The sequence below is a fragment of the Pseudopipra pipra genome, chromosome 1 (assembly GCF_036250125.1).
Source record: "Pseudopipra pipra isolate bDixPip1 chromosome 1, bDixPip1.hap1, whole genome shotgun sequence".
Lineage (NCBI taxonomy): Eukaryota > Metazoa > Chordata > Aves > Passeriformes > Pipridae > Pseudopipra > Pseudopipra pipra.
The window spans coordinates 68921891-68934772 of NC_087549.1; the positions used below are offsets into that span (position 1 = coordinate 68921891).

A 12882-nucleotide genomic window follows, 5' to 3' on the forward strand; every position below is an offset into this window, starting at 1 on the left:
CAAAGAGGATGGAGACTCTGTCTTTGCAAGAAGCCACACAAGCCTGGCAACAGGCACAAGTTTCACTTGGAGTGGTTTTCAACTCATAATGAGATTTTTTTTTGCAGTAAGAACGGTCATTCACTGGGACAACCTTCCCAGGGACGTGGTGGAGTCCTCATCGCAGGAGGTTTTCACAATGTGATTGGACATGGACATGGTGCCAGGTAACTTCCTCTAGGCTCCCTTTCCCAATAAAGTTTGGACCAGATGATCTCTGGAGATCCCTTCCCACCTGGGCTGTCCTCTCGTTCTATGATTCTCTGATTATTTTTGTTTCTTAATATTATTAAGTGGAGAAAAACAAAGTGAAGAAATGCAAGAATATTTACATGTTTCAGCAGCTATAGTGAGACTATTTACAAGCAGATATATATTGTTTGAAAAAAATATTTTTAAATTTGCCTATGGTAGAAGAATATTTGGGGTTGCTCAGTTTTAATGAACCTTTAATGTGTTTCTGACACTTTCTGTGTTTATTTTTTCAGATGGCATGTATGCAGCATTTAAGACTTTTTTCTCAAAGCCCCAGCTCCCAGATACTTTGAATTGCAGAAGAAACATGGTCTTCACTTGAAAACTGTGACAGATAAAGCTCTAGCCTTGTGGTTTCTGCCAAGCAAACTGAAGTTTACCAGAAGGGAAAGACTGTAAATAATACCCTGGATTTTCCTTGCTTTGCTGGAGGGCTGACCTCATTGACTGCCTTGTGCATCATGGTCTTGCAGTTACACTGCAAAAAAGTTTTTCTATTGCTTTATTCTACAGCATTTTCTACCCTTTTCTTAGCTCAAAAGCCTTAGGATATGCCTAGTATGTTTTCTTTCGAGCACAAAGAAGCTTTATCTAAAGCCCCTTCACAAATTCTAGATTTTAGAAAAGTGTAAAGTGTTCTCCAAGTCTTTCATAAGACTTGGACCTTTTTCTTCTCCTTGACCTGTTTATTATATTAATATTATCACATTTTCTGTGGGGTTACAGTTATCTTAGCTGTTTATCTGTAATTCTTTTAATTTTAGCCAACAATGCTGGAGTACTCACCAATAGGCTGTGTTTCATGGAGGCTTCAAAAGTTTGGCAACTGCTGTTAAAATGATTCTGAAGTTCCAGACCTATTCTTTCATCCTGTTCATTTTCCCCCACAGGCCTGCTTGAAAAAAAAAGATAAATCAAATTTAAAATGCAGCACTCAGGATACCCACTGAGACTAAATGTCCTGTTTCCATAGTAAAAAGCTGTTAAAGTTTATTTATTTTTCTTGAAACTTATAGTAATGAAACCATAAAGCTACAAAGATAATTTTACCCCCTCCTCCTTCCATGCATTTCAATAGCTGTGGGGTAAATGCCACAATGAGGTTTAAAATGAAATTACCTTTCATTTTCAGAAAATAATAACTTCTAGACATATCAGCTATCCAACAATAATTTAATTTTTTGAATGAAAATTAAATATTATAAGAAAAGACAACAATGCCTTAAGAATAATACTGAAGACAAACAAGTCATTGTGTCATTGAAGGAAATGACATGTAATCTCTGTTTTGTAAGGTGAGATGTGCACTTTTAAAGTTGAAATACCTGAGATGAACTGAAATAAATGGCAGACATAATGGATGCATTGAATTTGTATGATATTTTTCATTATAACTCGTTCTTGTTTGATTTCTGAGTTATTCCAGCTTTTCCGGTGATGGTCACAAGCCTTTGGGGTGTTTTTACTATGTCACATGAAATTCCTTTCCATCCAAGCTATGTAGCTATCCCCTCTGTCTCATGTATGATTGAGAAAAGAATGGTATGCAAACAGCAGGCCCAGATGTGTGGAATGGTCAGGTTTCACATCAGACAGCCACGACCTTTTATAGCACAGCTTTCATGGCTGATAAATTTTGCTGCATTGACAGAGCAGACAGAACAGGCATCTGAGGTCGGCGAGCTGACCCATCTCTTCTTCTTAGTGAAGAATCACATGTGGAACTGAGTTTGGAGTAAGGAGGCAGGAGAATGCAGAGCCAGAGAACTGCCCTCACCACAGCCCTTCACGTGGCACTTCACCAGCACTGCCTGCTGTTGTGTCTGGACGAGAATATCTGGGACATGTCCTCTCTTATGCCTGCAGACTCAAGAGTCCCATGCTGCCTTTCTTGTGAGTCCAGTGCACAGTGTGAACATATTCTTCCCTCTAAAATAACAGTCCTTCTGCTTCTAGCTAAAATAGCATGGCACACATGTCACTGCAGCTGTACAGAATAGCTGTGCATTTGTATTCTTGTGAAAATAGAAACTAGAAAATGGCATAAATCTTCCTCTCCCCTGCAGAAAACTAAAATAATCCCAGAGCAATAACTGTGAAGAATGGCATTAAAAGAAAGTTCTCATAGGTCAAGTTCACATTCAAGCTGCTGCTTGAAGTTAGTTACCATGAATCAACTGGGCTGATTGCTAAGCTGTATTCTTAACTCAGTAGAGGGTAATGGCATTTAACATGGCCTGTGACAAGACAGTAGAGCTAAGTCACATTACCAAGCATTTGCCATAGTGGCAGAACAAAAGACTCTCTGGCTTAGCTGACATCATAACTTTTAAGTGCTGAAAGTTTCAAGCTGTACTTAAATCATTAGTTTTCATTAATATGCACTTAAAACAGAGTGCCAAAATTTTGCTTCCTATGCACACCTGCATACACTATATTTCTTAATTGTATAATTACATATAACTTTTCAGTCTCAGGCTCTTCTCTGTTTCAGTGCACAGGGCAGATCTGTAGTGAAGAATGAAGACTATAGGCAGAGGAAAGATTCCTTCTTCACAGCTGAGTAGCTCTGCTGGCTTAGAAAGGTGCAAAATACACTGGTTGCTCTTCCTGGCAGCTCTGGGGTAATTTACACTCTTGAAAGAGTGCAAGGAATGTTACTTGTGGGTGGTGCACTATCTAAAGGCCTAAGCCTTAGTGCTGATGTGGTGACAAAACGCAACAAGTTGCTTTTACTTGTCAGCATGCTAGAAGGAGATAGAGAAATATTGCAAGCAAACACTGTATATGTGTATATATTATTGGCTGAGTTTCATTATGATTGTTTTTTGCTTCACAGTTTTGAGAAACAGTTTCTCTTGAGAGGCCAATTTTCATGTAGAGATGAAAAAAAGATTTCTGGGTTATGATATTGACTGTCAGTGTACAGTAAATTACTAAACTCTTTTATAAATAGAAAAGCTTTTGGAAAAGTACAACATTCTTTCTGTTTAATTAAGAGTGGTTGCTATGGATAGTCCTTTTCTATCTTTTTTTCTTCTTCATGAACAACATTAGTTAAAAATAGGACACTTCAGATGCTGAAACTCTTGAGTCTTTCTTAAAGTCCCATATTTTATCTACTTTCTGTCTTTTTCTCAGCAACAGAAAATAAGGATTTAGGCCTGAACACAATTTGAAAAAGAATTACTCCAGATTTTTCAAAGGAGACTTTAGATTATAGGCACCCATATCTTATTGTGTTTTAATTTCACCCAGCTCTTTTAGAGTCATAGCTTTAGGTTGATAATTGTTGACAATCCTTTTAGTCAACAGCAATTACATAAGTGTTATCGTTGTTCTGATTCAATGAAAGATTTCACATTTAATAGTTTTCTAGAGTAAGATAAAGTATTCATTAAGGATTGTTTTTTCTTATCACACAGATATATTGGCAATGCTTACACTTAAAGTAAAACAAGCTACTAGTTATTCACAGAAGTTTTCTTAGCTGGATTACTTTAAGCTGCTTTAACTTCATCCAGCTGAAGTTCTTCATGACCCATAGTAGAAACGTGTGTGTGTGTGTACATAGATTCAGAAACAGCCTTGAGCAATGTTCTTTCTGAAAGTATGAGTAATGCTTAAAAACATATTTTGCTCCCATTTGGATATGTTGTTACTTTGATTTTGTGCTTGTCTGAGAATTTGAAAGACACTCAAAGAGACTACAGTATAAAATATTTACTAGTTTAATTTTCAGATTGCTTCTTTATGTACAACCAGCAAACTTTTTTCAATGGTAAATGTCACTGTTCTAATTAAAAAAAAAAAAAAAAGCAAACAGAATATTTTTACAATTATCTCAAGACTCTGGACATTTCCAGCTTTGGAGTAGCACAACAAATACACATCAGATTCAGTAGATCAGAAGGTTGTCTCAGAGTGCTTATTTTATTTTCCTCTGCTGAATCAGAACATAAGCAACTGTACAGTAATATCTTAGCACATATCAATTTCCCTTAGTAAATATCTTGTGTTAACATTAAGGTGGCATGTTGTTATGTCACAAGAGTCTGAAAATACCCTACCTACCCAGAAAATTCTTTTAAAATGTGTGTTTATAACTCATTGCTATGTTTTGAATTAAAAAAAAAGAGAGAATGCAAATAACCAGAGGGAAGTAGAAATCGATAGGATCTGAAAAGAAAGAAGAATGGGAATTTCTCAACAACCAACTAACTACTGCTACTGTATTTTTTTTTCTGAAGTAAAGAAAGAAGACAAAACATTAATATGAGGAGAAAAAATAAGGGTTGATCTCATCTTATACCTGATTTAAAAGTTTAAAGGAAGCACTTAAAGAGAATTTAACTGTGACCAGGTGAAATATCCCATTAATGCACTATTAAATGAGACAAGCCATGTGATTAGAATTAACAGAAACTTAAATAATGTGTTGAATTAAAATTTAAGTCTTAAATATACAGCAATTTAATTTAATAGACACATTCAAAAGCAGAAAGTTTTGTTTGAAGACAACCTGGAGGAAAACTAAAAGACACATTTTCTAATGGAAACCAGGCACAGTTATATGGATGCCAGAAGCATAGTTCTACTTTCTAATTAAGGCCCATAATTACTCAAACTGTTCTGCACAGTCGTTTTCCTTTCCTTCCTATAGTGCTGGGAAGTCACAGGGGGATCTGCTCACATCCATCAGCTTACTGCATTTGAGTCTAAAATATGGCATGGCCTACAAAGAAAGACAATTCTTTCTGCTTTCTATTTAGCAGCACAATTGCAGACAGTAGATTTTTGTTCTTTTCCAATCCCACTTCTAGTTTAAGACTATATTGCTAAAATCAGCAGTTCCTGCTAGGGAGCAATGCCAGGAGGTGTAAAAATAAGTATTAGGTAGCTACTGCAGGAATAGAATAGCTGCTTTTTCTGAGAAGATTAAGATTGCAGCAATTCTACAATAGAAAAGGGCCACTTTTGATAGAGGGGTTAACAGAAATTACAGGAGGAACTGCTCACTCAGCAAGGTGAATGGCAGAAAGGACCTCAAAGCTGTGAGTCACCCATAGCAGACCCAACCAATCACAAGGGGTGCAGCAAGGGGTAAATCTTCAGCCCTCTTCTGTTTGCATTTTACTCAGAGCTGGTTGGTGAGCACTTGGTTCTGGCTGTTATTGAAAGTTGTAATTTAGAAACCTCTTTTGCAGGTGACTGCTTCCAGAACAGTGTCAGAAAATAACACTTTTACTTTTCCTGTCTGATTTGCACTTTTGTCTTCTCAGGAAGGGGTTTAAAGGTAGGAGGTGACCCTGTGTTTGTAATTTTTCCCTCTGGTTTTCTGAGGCTGTATCTTTGGTGCTATTTTGACTCCCTTGAGGAATTAGGAGGAAAAGAGCCCTTTTTTTTTTTTTTTTTTAGGTTGGACTTAAATGTAAGCTAAGCCTTGAACTGTTTATCAGTAAGCATGCAGTACTCAAACTGGGTGTATTCAAAGGCATAACTGCAACTAAGCAGGGAGACGATGAAAAAATTGTTGTCTGTAAGTGTCTCGAGATCTAGAGAGCAGTTGTGTGAGGGCTTCTCAGTTTGCTTTGGACTTGAACTGCCAGCAGTAGTTGAACTCCCAGGTTAGATGCTGGTGGCTTTCTGTCATTTCTAGAATATTCTCTTGTTAATTTTGTCATTTCAGTTTTGGTAGATAGGATGTTCCTGATGCAACTTGCTATGACAGGCTTGGCTCATTGTAAGTCACCACTGCAATCTCAGAATGGCTTTGGAGGTGATGTAGGTGCTCAATTGGTGGCCTGAGTTTGTTGCAAGTGTGCAGCCTGAGTTAGCTGACAGTTCTTAGCAAGGGAGCATCTCCAGAGACAGATCAGAAGATGGTCAGGGTTGCACTTGTGTGAGTACCTGGAGGGATTGTTGACAGGACTCTGTGATGGTATGTTCCTGGCACTATGAAGTGCCTCTGCGCTCTGATGTTCTGTGTTGACAGGTTTTTATGGGGTGGTAACAAAGGAGGTAGGGGTGGTGATGAGGGAGAAAGCAGTGGGATGGGAGGTGCCACAGCAGAGAACTAATCCTTTAAAGAGACTCCAGATGTATGAGTTCTTACTTATACATAGAAGACGAGCTTATACATAGAAGATGAGAATCTTTCAGAACAAGAAAATATTCAAGGCATGTGGAGGCCTTATTTTTTGTCATCACTTATGAACTAGGTATAAGCCCTTTATTAACAACCATCTGGAGTTTGTAGTACTGAGTAACAAGATCTTTGTTTTATGTGCCCCAGCCAAGAGAACTATAATTGCATATGCTTCAGAGTGGAAATAGAACTCGTGTTCATAACATATAAATGCTGACATCATAGTGGGATAATTGCATGCATGGACAGTGTTGTAACTGTCTGGAAAGCAGCTGTTTTGGTGATTCTCACTTATGGGTGCATCTCCAGGAACGAGACCCTCTTGTCTGGAAGGAGTGTTGGTGGTGCATATCGATTCGTATGCAGACAGTATCCAACATTCTTTTTTTGATGAAAATAGTAATTAGTGTAAGTCCTACTCTAACCTGTTTTATATATCGTTTAACACAATCATACACACCATATCCCTGAGACAAATCTAGTGAGTTCTATTTCCATAGTTGACAATTTCTGGGCTAGTGTGGATATAAAAAGCTTAAGAAAATGTCTGCTTTACTTTTGACTCTTAAATATCTTCCTCCCTCAGAAATTGTAGACAATCTTGTTGTGGCTTCCATTTTGATTCAGACTTCTGTCAAACCCAACCTTCTCTCTCAGGAAACTCTGTAGACAGGGGCTGTTGGTCATTGATTTATTTTGGTTTTTTTTAATGTGATATAATGAATGTTAATCAAACTGACACATAAAGTTACCGGATAGGAACCATTCAGACTTACAGATCAAGTATAATAGTTAATTTGTTTTTCTCTTACTGACTTCTAGGGAAATTTTTTAATTCATGTCATTGACTGGAGGTTTTTCTAAACGAACAGTTGTATTACATTGTTGTCTTCCTTTATTAGTGAAAATTTGTATATTAAAGTGAAGATCTTTTGGAGTATTATCTCTAATTAAAGTTGTAAATATACAAAAAGATTCAGCCCCAATTGATTTGTTTGGTTCTCCCATTTAGCACAGCATCCCATATAGATTCTGAGAAAAAAACAGCGATGTAGACTGCTTCCATTCCACCTATTGTTCCTGAAATGGCAGCTCACAAAGATTAACGCTGGCATGCTAAAATAATAGATGAACAGATTTTGCTGGAGTAATGGGGTTTGGTATTTTTGAAGTCATGAAAGAGAATTATTCTCAGCTAGGTTTTGTCAGTGTTTCTCTTTGGCAGGTCAATAAAGTAGCAGCAGTGGCATGTCTAACTTTCATCAGATAACTTAAGCAGTGAGGTACATGGTGAATGCCTTGCTCCCAGGATACCAGAAATAACAATCTGCCTTTGTATCAGAGAGACAAGATAGGTGACCTGCTCCAGATGGACAGTTCCTGTTTTCTGTACCAGAAACAGATACAACATGGAGGCTTATCTGAAGGGTCCTCTCTTTGCTAGCTAGCTAGCTATCTTAGCAAGAGTTCAAAGAGTTTTCACCTAGGAATATGGAGTGGCAAACTAATGCATTTTAAGGGAAGATGCCAAAAGGAATGGAGAGAAGAATGATGGGATAATTCAACCAAAGAGAGAAGGTAGCTGAACATGTTAAAGTTGACAGTAACAGGGCAGATTGAGAAATCAAGGAGGCAGACAGCTCATATTAATGAGGATCAGGTTCACCCTGGGTGGGAAGAGTATGAGAGGAGAACTACAAACTACCATACATTAGCATCATCAGGAAATATCTGGTAGTCAAAATTCAGGAGCAGGTTTTGTACAGTGATACTTTACTGATTCAGTAGCAGTCATTAACTGTCAGTAATGGGCAGCTGATTAAAACTAGATATGATGATATATATATATATATATATATATACAACTAGAACCATCTTGTATACAGTAGAATGCAAACAGATACTGGGTGTTTTTTGCAGTGTTCTCTCCAGGTTGGTTATATGAATTGTCATTTTTCTGTCCAAGACTATTTTTGGCACCTAAATTGACACCTTTTATAACTTTCTACCCTTTAATTTCCAGTGTTTAATGCAGCAAAAGGAAAAAAATACTTTATTAGATTTCACCATTGAAGCAAAACTAGAAGTATTCCAGTTGTCTTTTAACTTTGGAAGCTAATATATAAAGAAACATAGAAGGTAAGTAGAAGTGTCTAAAGTTTCTTTCTATTTTTTCAAGTGCTGACTCTATGTCCAGACTAGAAAACTGGGTCTTCTGTTCCCTTCAAAAACAATGAAATACTGCTTTTATGTGCTATCAATCTCTGAATTTGCATGTGACACACTTGATGGAAAGAGTAATGTGCAATTAGCTAGTAAATCAATTTTATTAAAAAAAATACATTTTACTTCCATGGTAAGCAGCTGAAGACAACATAATTCTGTGTTGATACCTACACCACACCTTCCCTGCTCACTAGTGAATACTTTGTAGACAGATGTAGCAAGAAAAATTAGGAATGCTTAAAATAATAGCTATTTAACTCAGTTTTGAAGCCCTAAATAACGGGACAAGTTCTCGAAGAATAAACCTGTGAAGTCACTGTAGCATTCTGTGTGAAGGTAGGATAATCCATAAGCCTTGTTTTGAACTCTGTCTGGGGCTACAGAATCCCATCTGGCTCCAGCTTACTTGGAAGTGCCCCCTGTCTGTGCTGCCTAGAGTTGAGACAATCAAGAATCTGCTCCCTGGGAATATAATTGTACTGAAGTGTGTTTATGTGCTGTGCAGATTAATCTTTCATGATGGTTGCTGAAGCACAGGACAAAGTGCTTGCTTCATTGATTTGACACAGGACATACTATTCTCATCGCTGTATGACATGTTCTATAAAATAAAGGATGGATGATTGGTCCTGGCAGGAGAGATATTCATGAAGTGCTTTTCTTCCAGTCTCCTGCCTCATCCCTGCTTTTGAACTGAGTCTTCTCAGTGGCAACTGCATCACAGCAGCTTCTGCTAATGCAAGATTAAAGACAGAAGGCCTCCTTCATGCTGTATAAGTGGATCCTATGTTCTGTTTGTACACCATCATTCGGTATATCCAGAATGGTGTCTCAAGTTCAAGTTGAATTTGGGAAAGTGTATTCACCACTGTGCTTCAAATGTTATTTTTTTCAATTCTGTTTCTTAAAATTTGCTCTTTCCCAGATGTCCATTGTAACAATACTTGAACAGGTGGAGGTTTTGTGCATCCTATATAGTAATTTTCACCAGTGCGAAACTACTGATTTTGGCAGAATTGGTAAATAATAGAGAAGAAAAATATTCTTGTCAGAGAAAATTTAGCAAAAAAGACATTTTCTCTAAGTTAACTGACAAAAGTCAGCAGGAGTTTGTGCCTTTTGAAAATCTATATCCATGCTATTCTTGTATTTCTTCATTATAAGTCTATTTTTGGAAATTCTTACTGAAAAAGCTTGCATGGTTTTGTAGACATGGAACTGAGAAATAAAAGATATAAGCAAATACAACAAACTACAAAGTAGTCACAGGGGCTGACCTTAGCTTAATGCACTAATCTTGTGTGTATTCAATAGGAAGAGTCAGAAAGAGAAGATCTATGTTGAGGGTGGCAGGGAAAAACTTATGTTTGTACTGGGTTTTAATTTGTTGTTTTTTTTATAATTGCATCTAGACTAAAAAAACCCATGAAACCCCAACACAACAAAAGCCAAAACCAAGCCAAACCAAACAAACAAAAGACCAAAAAAAAAACCCCACAACAAAATAAACCCCGACCAACCTTCTCTGTGGACTGTAGAGGAGTCAGAATATCTCTGAGAGTTTTTGTTGTATTGCTTTATTACAAGACCAAATGAGTATGAAAGTATATGTGATATTGATAGTAAATTCACTTTCATAGGCATGATTGACCTTAGGAGTTGAACTTCAATGATCCTTGTGGGTGCCTTCCAACTCAGGACATTCTATGATTGAATATATGTTAGTGTGAAGAGTGTTTCTGGGGAAGATTGAGCTCTGCAATGTTACCCAGTTGTTACCCTTGAGTCTCCTTACTAAAAAAAAAATTGAATTATTCAATACTTTTCTGTTGACAGATGTTTAAAATGGATTTTCTAAGTGTCTTACTGAGATTTCTTACTATACATGACTGATTTGAGATTCAGTATTTCCAATGGCATAGCCAACAAGGAAGTAAAAAATGGCTTTGTGCATAAACTGAAAAATTGTTTTTTTCTTCAAAGTGCTAAGTGTCTCTGTATCAAAATTAAATATTGCTTCAGCTACAGTAAAATTGTGTAATGAAGCACAACTGATTATGCTGTAGTTTTCCTAATATTAACATTATTATTCAAATACAAATGCTTATGTATTTTGTGGGGTATGTAGTAATGAAACTAATTTATTTTCTCTTCTGAGTGCTGTGTCTTTTAATTCAACATTTGCTATTAGATCATACTTTCAGATACCTGAGAGAGCAGTGCCTGCTTTAGAGTAATAGATTTTTGAGGTCAGAAAGTGACCATAGACTATTAACCAGCAGCTCCTGCATTCAAGCACAGCAGCTCAAAGAGAGGGTTTTTCAATAGCTAGTTCTTACAAATCCTGTCTAATAGAGAATTGAATAACTTCCTAACCCTTTTCATACTAATTGCCTATGTGGCCACTTTTTCTAGTTTTCTTTCCCCAGTGTGTGTGCCTCTATTCACCTAGACAGAGTTGTGAACCTGAACGATTCTCACCTGTGAGGTTAGTCTCTCATCTTTTCTTCTTACCTATTAGCTGCCCTAATGCTTGCATCTGGAAGGCAAAGAAGGCTTTGATGGAGTATGTTTGTCAGTATTTGGAAACCTAAGACATGACATGAATCTGGCCATCTAAACAGCCAAACGTGTAATAACACCTACCTTAATACTAAGACCTGAAAAACGTGTCCATTCTGAGCCATTTTCAATTTGGCAATATGAAGTCAATGCTAATGTAGAGATGCGAGATGAATCCTTATAACAGACAAAAAACAGATAAGAACAGATAGGAAGGAACACTTACCAATGGTGAAAGTTTGAGAAACAGCCAAAGAACAATTAATTTCCACTGAAGCTGAAAGCAAATACTGGAGGTACTTGGAGGCATAGATCCCCAAGTGTATATTGAATTTCAGTAGGTGAATTGCTGACATCTATAGCAGTCAATTGGGAATCAATGGATATAAAAAGAGAAGGGTATTCAATAGAATTTCTGTTGATTATGCTGATTAATCCAATGATTGGATCATCCCAACTTGGCAGGTAAGCTAAAAATAATTGGTAAATTCCAGTAAAAACTGCAGCAAATTGCAAACACGTTTTTCTGTTGTGTAGGCTTTAAGAGGGTAAAGATGACAAGCTAGGTGGGAAGTCTTTGCCTTTATTATAATATGTCTAAAGTAGTTAGAAATATAAAATGGTAAATTTGACCATTGGCTGCAGTTATGTTATCAAGAGACTTTATATTTCATGAATATTTAAAGACACGCTGTAAGGTATATAATGCAGGACTTCTGTATCATAGTTGTGATGCAGATAAAGTTCTTACTGAGAGCTTCCAATCCAAGAAGTTTGCTTTATGAAACATTAGTACATGAAACGTCTGCAGTAGTATAGCTTGATGGAGAAATTAAATAGTCTGAATGACTGGCGTCATTCTTGAAACAGCATAATGCTATTCTTGTTATGCAAACAGGGGAAGGAACAAGTAAAAATCAGTTTGTTTTGAAGAAAAGGAAAGAGTGAGAAGTAGTTCCTTGGTGCAGTGACTACTAAAAGCTGCCTTCTCCAACTTCCTCTGCTCCTGAGCTCTGCACGTAAAGCTCAATCATCAAAAAGAAGACATTCTTCAACGCTAAAGCACAATAAAAGAAAAATTCATGGTGTTCTCAGATATGTTTACGGTTCCAGAAAGTCCAAAGTTACTTGGGCTTTGCTTTTATCATGGCTGATCTAAAAGGTTCCACAGAAATAACCTTTAACACAAAATTGAGGAACTCAATTGGTAACTCACCCAGGTAACAAATCTTTAGCTATTTCTAGCTGGGCTTACAGCTTTCTGATGAAAAGTGGCCTATTTCAATAGGAAACGATGCAGTCCACTTGGTGTGTTTGGGTTTGGGTTTGTTGTTGTTTTTTTTTAATCTTTAATAAAGGCTGTGTCCCTGGCATATACACGAAAAGAATAAAGACTAGGGACATATTTCTTCTCTAGAATAAACTGTAGAAAATACAATGAAAGAAAATGTGAGAATAAGCTTTACTCACATCTCTTTTCCAATGAAATTACAGCAGAGAAGAGGGGAGGAAATCCATAACAGGGAACAACTTTTTTCTTTTTTCTTTTTTTTAGAAGAGTTTATTGAGTACATTCTCAAAGCTTTTTACAGAATCTGCTCTAAAAGCTGTCAGTATAGGATAGGTAGTTAAAACTGGTCACTTCCATTCCT

General features: G+C 36.9%; 1 long non-coding RNA gene across 1 annotated transcript; it reads left to right on the top strand.

Annotated features, from left to right (window-relative positions):
* The first annotated feature begins 6751 nt into the window (after nucleotides 1-6751).
* Nucleotides 6752-12324, top strand: LOC135418235 (uncharacterized). The gene is made up of 4 exons (XR_010432361.1): nucleotides 6752-6850; nucleotides 8466-8581; nucleotides 11084-11156; nucleotides 12129-12324. It is a non-coding gene; the product is annotated as an uncharacterized LOC135418235 (long non-coding RNA).
* The last annotated feature ends 558 nt before the right edge of the window (nucleotides 12325-12882 follow it).